We start from the raw sequence: 8191 nt of genomic DNA, 5'->3' as shown, positions 1-8191 counted from the left end.
CCAATAACTAGAGGCACTATGTGATCCTTGATTGGATCCTGAAGGCATAAAAAAAACATTATAAAGGAACTTTTAAGACATAATTGCCTTGGTGAATCTAGGTGAAAGAATAGTGATTCTAGAATTATTTTGGGAAATTCTAGTATAGGAAATGCCCCATTAGCTGAAATATATTGTGCCCCTCCATGCTAGGTGTTCCCATGGATATATTATCTCATTTAATCTTTGTTATTTATTGAAGAAAAAGATGGTTTCCTTTTGAAGCTAAGACTCTATTACTGTGATTGCTGAGGGATACCGATACATTCAATTCTAGAATATCTTATCTGGTTTATAGATTTCCAATCAGTGCCTAGATGCCAACTAGGGTTTACTACAAAGTTAGAGAATTTCAAAGCTGGAAGGTATCTTTGAGGTTGCATGGGATCAACCCTTATAATTTTACAAATGAGCAAAGAGCCCCAGATGGGCAAGTGACCTACCATAGTTAATTCGAAAGAGCACTAGTTTTGAAAATCTCCCCCCTAAGTTTAGAATTCTTACAATAAAACCATTAAGATGCATTTAATTCTTGCTGAACATCACCAACAGAGTAGGCATCATAATGGCCTGCCCTGAGATGGGCCCCTTCTGCATGGAAAGAGGCTTACCACTTGGGGAGGAATTGCATGGTAATCCTCAAGGAACAAAAAGCCTCAGACTCCCAGCACTGCAATAAGGCAGACAGTCTGCCGAGTCCAAGCCGAACCAAGACATGCCCTTTGCTTGACTTTTTTATTATATAAGAAAGCATGAGGAGTTCAAGCCAACACTTTTTTCTCCCTAAAAAAAAAAAAAAAAAAAAATACAAAAGAAAAAAGAAATGACTGCTTATGGAAGATGGATAACAAGAGTCCTGAGTCCTTTACTTCTCTTCCTGATAAACATTTCCTCACAACACATTCCCAGCAGGACTCATCCCATCTGGTAGAATGATGAGAGAATGATTAAATCACTTTTCCTTTATAAAATGTGTGTACCTCCTTCTTACTGGACCGAGACTCCGGATTGACATTCCCCATTTTATATCTCTCTCTGAGAATCATCTCCTGACCTGCACAGCAGACTTCAGAAAATCAAAAAGCTCTTCTCCCTGATTGGTTTATCAGGAAAACGATTCTCCTGATTGGCTTATGTCCGCTCCTCACGGGCCAGTGGAATGTCCCACAGTGGTGGTGACCCTGTGACTTCTCCTTGCGGTGGGCCAGGTACTGGAGGGGCAGGGCAGGCAAAGGGCTTGAGAGGGCACAGGGAGCCACAAAGGTGCCCAAGGCCAAAGTCTGTAGAGGTAATCTGAGTCTAAATATCTGGAAGAGCACATGCAGGGTGAAGTCAGGAGGCTACTGAAATTGGAGTTGCTAAGTTAAGGGTGTGGATTTGAACAGAAGTGGGCTTGTAGCACAGGCAAGTCAGGACCAGGCAAGAGGGTCTCTGGAAGACAGCCCCAGATTCCAGCTAGCAGGTGCATCTTGCCACGTGTGGTTGGCAGCGCCTGGTGTTTTGAAGTGGCTGAAGTGGCCAGGATCAGTGGACCTGGAAAAGCCACTGGTCTGTGAACAAAACTAAGAGTGCTAGGGTCTGAGTTAGGTCTGAAGTGAAAACTGGATCCCCACATCCAAAGAGGTCAACAGGATGTAAAGTCAAGGACAAACCCATTGTTAGTCCAATAAGCATGTTTGACAAATCAAGGGAGGAGCAAGAATGCATGTGTGAAGCCAGGGAGAGCAGGCAGCTGTAATGGTCAATGTCGGCAGAGTGCAGTACAGCACTGGGGTGGGATGGGCTACAATGATTCCAGGGCCAAGGAGTGGAGGGTACAGCCACTCTTCATTCTGTTCCTGTGCTCTGAATGAGATGTGTCTTGTGCCATAAAAGTACCACCAGAGCTTTCTGCTGTAGGCTTGAGAGGCTGGTATCAAGATGGGCAAGTTCATGAAACCTCAGAAGGTGGTGCTGGTCCTGGCTGGATGCTACTCCGGATGCAAAGCAGTCATCATGAAGAATATTGATGACGGTACCTCAGACCATCCCTACAGCCATGCTCTGGTGGCTGGAATTGACCGCTCTTCCCACAAAGTGACAGCTGCCACGAGTAAGAAGAAAATGGCCATGAGGTCAAAGATCAAGTCCTCTACAAAAGTTTATAATACGATCATTCATGCCCACAAGGTACTCTGTGGATATCCCCTTGGACAAAACGTTATCAACAAGGATGTCTTCTGAGACCCTGCCCTTAAATGCAAGGCCTGACGAGAGGCCAAGGTCAAGTTCAAGGGGAGGTACAAGACCAGCAAGAACAAATGGCTCTTCCAGAAGCTGCAGTTTTAGATCCGTTTTGTTTCAGTCATTAAAAATAGCACAAAAAAAGTACCACCAGCATGACTATAGTTAATAACACAGTATTACATATTTGAAATTGCTAAGAGAATAGATGTTAAAAGTTCTCATCACAAGAAAAAAATTTTTTGTAACTATGAACAATGACAGATTATCAACTAGACTTAGTGGTGATCATTTTGCAATATATATTTGTATATATATATTTGTATAAAATCATTACAATTTCATTACATTGAAACTAATATAATGTTATATGTCGATTTTACCTCAATAAAAAAAGTATCACCAGTAACTTTGTTTACTCTTTTGCCTTGCATTAATTGAGAGTATGAAGGAGAAAAGAAAACTTTGCTTATGGGGAAGAGTATGTTTGTGTTGACTGAAAGTACTATTGGGGACTTCCAGAATTTCAAACACACAGGCATTCCTAAGGGAATATGCTGGGGCAGTAGGAAGTGGGGAATAGGGCCCATGATCAGCCATACTCAGTTTTCCAAGTGACTGGTTAGGGATCTATGCATCTGGTTGAGGTGCTCTTTTTAGAAAAATTCCATGAGAAGGCACACATTTTGGGGAGGGGGTAACATTAGCACACTGGAGAGTCTTAACAGCTCAGTTCAGATACATCTATGCTTACACCTGGAAGGAATGGAATGAGGCCGCTAAGGTACTTGGAAGGCTAGGTTCCCAGCCTTCGGGAACTGTGGGGATGGTCCGGCATCTGTGCAGAGAGGAGGGTAGGGAACGGGGTCCAGTTTACGGGATGCCAGTATGCCTACCTTAACCCCAACTTCTACCACACTAGGCCAACTTTTGTCTATTTTGCACATAGGGTTTCTGGGATTTTCTTTCATTTGGCTTCAGACCTTTTGAAAACCACCACCTTCTATCAACCACACTAAGCACTGTCCGTGTTCTTAGCTCTGTGCGGGATACTGCCTTGGCTGTATCATGCAGGATGCTCTCCTCAAGGAGTTCACAGTGTCTCTGGAAATTCCAGTTTTATGAAATGCTGTAAAGGAGAAAACAAAATAGGGTAGGACTTAAGTGCTGAGTGATGTGTTGGGGGTACAAGTGACTCACAGATTTGAGGGAAAAAAAAGATTCCTGGGTTTTAGGGGGAAAGGAGCCACGTCAAAAGTTATAGAAATTTCTACCTGAAAAAAGTGGTATTTGTGCAGAAGTTTAAAGGAGGAGAGGATTTGAGTGAGTGGGGAAGGCATTCCAAACTGTGGGGAGAGCCTAAACAAAGATACGGAGATAGGAACGCTCAAGGCCAGTTTGGGAAACAATAAATAGAGAAAACATATGGATGACTGACAGTGTTTTCCATTTTTTAAATTACTTATTCAGACAGTACCCTGAGCAAGAACAATTTCCTGTGGTTTATAAATAGGTCCCAGTTATTTTAGTGGAACGTAATGCTGATGATCATTCATGGAATGTTCCACAGAGACTTTAGTTTTCCGAGGACCAGGAGAAAATGTATAAATGTGTAAGGAATGGTCCAGAACATGAAACACCATTAATAAAATTCGAATACCAAGTTTATGCAGAAACTTAGGTTCCTAAGCAGGTACTTGTCTCCTTCGCTCTTTCTCCCTCCTGGATTTGTTCCTGATTTATAATGCAAAGTGCCCAAGGCTTCAGATGACATGTACCTCTGGATATGAAAGAACGAGAATAGGAATGGGAGATAATAAAACAGGCACAAGAGATGAAGTCATTTGTCTGAGCTCATAGGGTGGGTGGTGCCAAGGTTATAATTCAGGACATCCATCTCAAGTTTCCTTTCACCCAATATTTCCTACCCAATTCCAAAACCAAAAAGCGACTAGAATGGTACAGAATCCCAATTCCAGTGATTCCTAAGATGAGAATTTTTCATGAGGCTGGTATGTTTCATAGGTTGGGGATCGCTGTTGCCCAGGCTTGAGAAACATCCCAATGCATATGACTGGGTTATAGGATATGCAAAAGAAAGAAGATATTTGAATTCATTAGATTATGGATGGATTTGTATTTTATGGCAATTAGTCAGCATCATTCTCAATTTTCCTGTGCTGTTCAATTTTCAATGTGTTTCACTAGCATTTGTATCTATATATTGTTCATTTTGGCCTAAGAAAGATTATGAGTGAATACATCTTTTTTATTTGTGTTTTTCCTTTGGGTTCCTCTTCCTATAGACGTAGGGCAATAGGAGCGATGGTTATCCTGAATATTCTACCTTCCAGTCAGTGTGCAGTGGTAAAAGAGGAAGTTTGTACTTCACTCACAGCCTGAGTCATTAAAATTAAGTTTTAGAGAAACAGCAGCTCAGCAAAGTACTTTATTATAAAAACTTTCTTAGGAAAAATATCCAACAGTTAATCTTGTCTGTATCTGAAGAAACCCCTATCAAACATCTCCAAAAGTATGAAATGACACTACTCCTAGTGATTTTCCAGGTTTTTGCAAGCACTTGGAGTTGTAGCTAAGCCTCCACCCACACCCCAGCTCTCAAAATAAGAATGAATGTTATGAACTCGTCCTCTCGTTCTTACAGTTGGGTTATTTTATGGGGTAATAAAACCAACACCGATAGCATTTCTGGCCATTCTAATAATCCTCCCACAAATTAAAAAAATACTCCTAGAATTGAAAAGGAAGCTCCATTCAACTTATCAAATGTAATAATAATTGCCTACAAAAATGTCCTTTGACAGGCAGAATTTGTAGTCAGTAAAATAATATTATTTTCACATAGTGTTTAAGATTTGCAGAATCCTTTCTTAGAGACAAAGGTTTTCCTTGGTTTACCCATGCCGTGTGTGTAAGTTTTACATTTCATGAGGCAATTTGAAGGAAGGGGGGAAGGTATTCATTCATTCATTCATTAAGACCGAGAGCATGCTCAGGAGCAAGGTGGGGAAGTGGGGTAAAGGAAGAGAGAGAATCTCAAGCAGGCTCCACGCTCATCGTGGAGCCCGATGAGAGGCCCAATCCCACAACCCTGAGATAAAGACCCCAGCACAATCAAGAGTTGGACCCTAACCAACTGAGCCACCCAGGTGCCCCGAAGGTATTCTTTTTGAACATACTCTCTTTTATGGTGATATGATAGTAACATCAGATTATAAATTAAACCACCAGCTAATCAGAAATTAAGTTCACAGGCATAACCTAAAAAGCATGGCCCAGCATATACTTTTTGGTTCCCAACACCCCAACATTTTTACCTTGGGGTGTGAAAGAATTAGAATAGAAATTAGGAGATTTCTGCTTTAGAAATCAAATCGGTTTTCTCATTTTGATACTTAAATAAGGACAAAAACCAAAACCAAACCAAAACAAAACAAATCAGTTTTCTGAGATATGGAAGTTTGGATAACTTCTTTTCTGTGCAGTCCTCAGAAAGGAAGATCCCAGTGCTCTTCATATTTTAACATTATAGATCTGTAAACAGTGCATGTATGCTCAGCTGATCAGGAAACACAGCTTTCCTTCCTTTCTCCGGTATGTTCTATTCAGCCTTTCCCAAACTGGTATACCTCCCAGCACTATTTCCACTGAGTGTGACTTGAACAAAGAGCTAGGGAATGGTGAGAGAGGAGAGAATCGTGGTAAGATTTGTTTTGGAAATGTGAGATGTAACATCTACCTCTTGGGTGGTTTATGAAGCATGGAAGTATATTAAAATCTCTGAGAAAATCTGCAATTAAATTAAGGTCTAACTTTGTTTATCTTAGCATTTCCCAAGCTTAGTTGACCACAAATGCCAGTCCCCTCTAGGCTATGCACTAGAATTCTGTGGGCTACATTTGGATAAACGTCAGCCTGTCACAAGCACTGGCTTTCATTCAGACACGGGCCTCACAGGCTCTCTTTGCCACCTGACAGCTTTGAGAGTCTGAGCAAGTTACTTTTCCTCTCAGAAGCCTAGTTCCCCATCTGAATTATATGGAAAATAATATCTATCTTACATGATTTTTTTGAAGATAGAGTGCATGCTCAATAAACATTTATTTCCTTCTGTTTACAAACATGGTAGTATAAATCTTTCTGTGTTTCAACATGCATTCCAATATCCTCTCTAATAAGACTATCTTTTTCCAGTCTCATCTCCCAGGAACATGGGGAAGTGTTAACACTGCTTTAGAGTCAGACTCTGTAGAATGTAATCTTACTGTGTGACTTATGACTTCAGGCAAGTTATCGACTCTCTCTGTGCCTCAGTGTCCCCACCTGTAAAATGGGTTTACTAATGGTACTTGCTTCACAGGTTGTGAAGATTAAAGGCTAGTATTGATAAAGCACTAACAATAACACCTGGCATAGGGTAAGTGTTCAATATTCTCATTAAAGCTACTAGTAGGGCACCTGGGTGGCTCAGTCAGTTAAGCATCTGCCTTTGGTTCAGGTCATGATCCCAGGGGCCTGGGATGGAGCCCCACATCGGGCTCCCTGCTCCACAGGGAGTCTGCTTCTCCCTTTGCCCCTCCCCCCACTTGTTGTGTGTGTGTGTGTGTGTGTGTGTGTGTGTGTGTCTCAAATAAATAAATAAATAAAATCTTTAAAAAATAAATAAAGCTACTAGTAGTCTTATTTTCTTTTTTTAATATTTTATTTATTTATTTGACAGAGAGAGAGAGCACAAGCAGGGGAAGTGGCAGGCAGAGGGAGAAGCAGGCTTCCCGCTGAGCAGGGAGCCCAATGCAGGGCTCGATCCCAGGACCCTGGGATCACGACCTGAGCCCAAGGCAGCCGCTTAACTGGCTGAGCCACCCAGGCGCCCCAGTAATCTCACTTTCTAATCATACACTATGTTTCAGCCATACTAGGCTCCTTGCTACCCAAAGATACCTGATGTTTTCCCATATCCACATCTGTACTCTTGCCTTTCTGCATCTTTTCTTCCTGGTGAAATCTTATCCATCCTTCCAGGCCTGCCATGAATGCTACCTCCTTGGTGAAGCCTAACCAGATGACTTCCTGCTACAGGGTACCCCGGCTCCAAGGGGCTTTGTGGTCTCCTCCTGGCTCTGACCATGTTTGACTTTGCATTCAATGAGTTTTATATTCCTGGAGGAGCAACACAGACACACACACACACACACACACACACACACACACACACTGAGCACCCAGCACCCAGAAGTGTGAGCTAGCAGGTACAACTTCAGGCTGAGCATCAGTAAACATGGACTCTGGTCCCAGACCAACCACTCTGTAACCCTGGGCAAGTCGCTTTGCAGGAGCTTTGGTTTCCCCTTTCTTAAAACAGTCGGTTGGATTAAGCCAGCTCTAAAGCCTCTCCTATCTCTACCCTTCTATAAGTCTAGTACACACCCCTTGGGCAGCCATCTAGAAGCCTGTGGAACATCAAGAAAATAGAAGGAACAAAGTTTGAGCCAGAAATGTCTGATCAGAAACACCTGTTGCGCTGTTTATAAAAGCAAAAGACTGAAACAACCCAAATAAATAAAGTGTGGTGTATCATGAAATATTATGCAGCTGTAACAACAACAACAAAAAATAAGGAAAGCTGATGAGGAATGATCTCTAGGATGCATTAAGTGAAAAAAAGCAAGGTGCAGAACAGTGTTTGTAGAATGCTCCCTGTTGTATGATAAAAAGAGAGAAATTATAAGAATATATATTCGATTTTGTTTATATATGCCTAAACATATGGGCATATATAAACCCTGGGCAGGTGCCCTGGAAGAGGACACAAGAAAATTTTAAAATGGTTACCTATAGGAAATGGGGTGGGGTATGGGGTGGGTGGGGCCTGGGTGACAGTGAGAAATGCATTCCTTTTAATACCATT

The 8191-nt window shown here is 41.8% G+C and overlaps 1 pseudogene; it reads left to right on the top strand.

Annotated features, from left to right (window-relative positions):
- Positions 1-1959: 1959 nt before the first annotated feature.
- On the top strand, positions 1960-2367 carry LOC118547757 (large ribosomal subunit protein eL27 pseudogene; annotated as a pseudogene).
- Positions 2368-8191: the final 5824 nt, after the last annotated feature.

This window comes from Halichoerus grypus, chromosome 10, assembly GCF_964656455.1.
Source record: "Halichoerus grypus chromosome 10, mHalGry1.hap1.1, whole genome shotgun sequence".
Taxonomy (NCBI): domain Eukaryota; kingdom Metazoa; phylum Chordata; class Mammalia; order Carnivora; family Phocidae; genus Halichoerus; species Halichoerus grypus.
The sequence above is the reverse complement of the archived record's forward strand: the minus strand, read 5'-3'. Positions and strand labels throughout refer to the sequence as shown.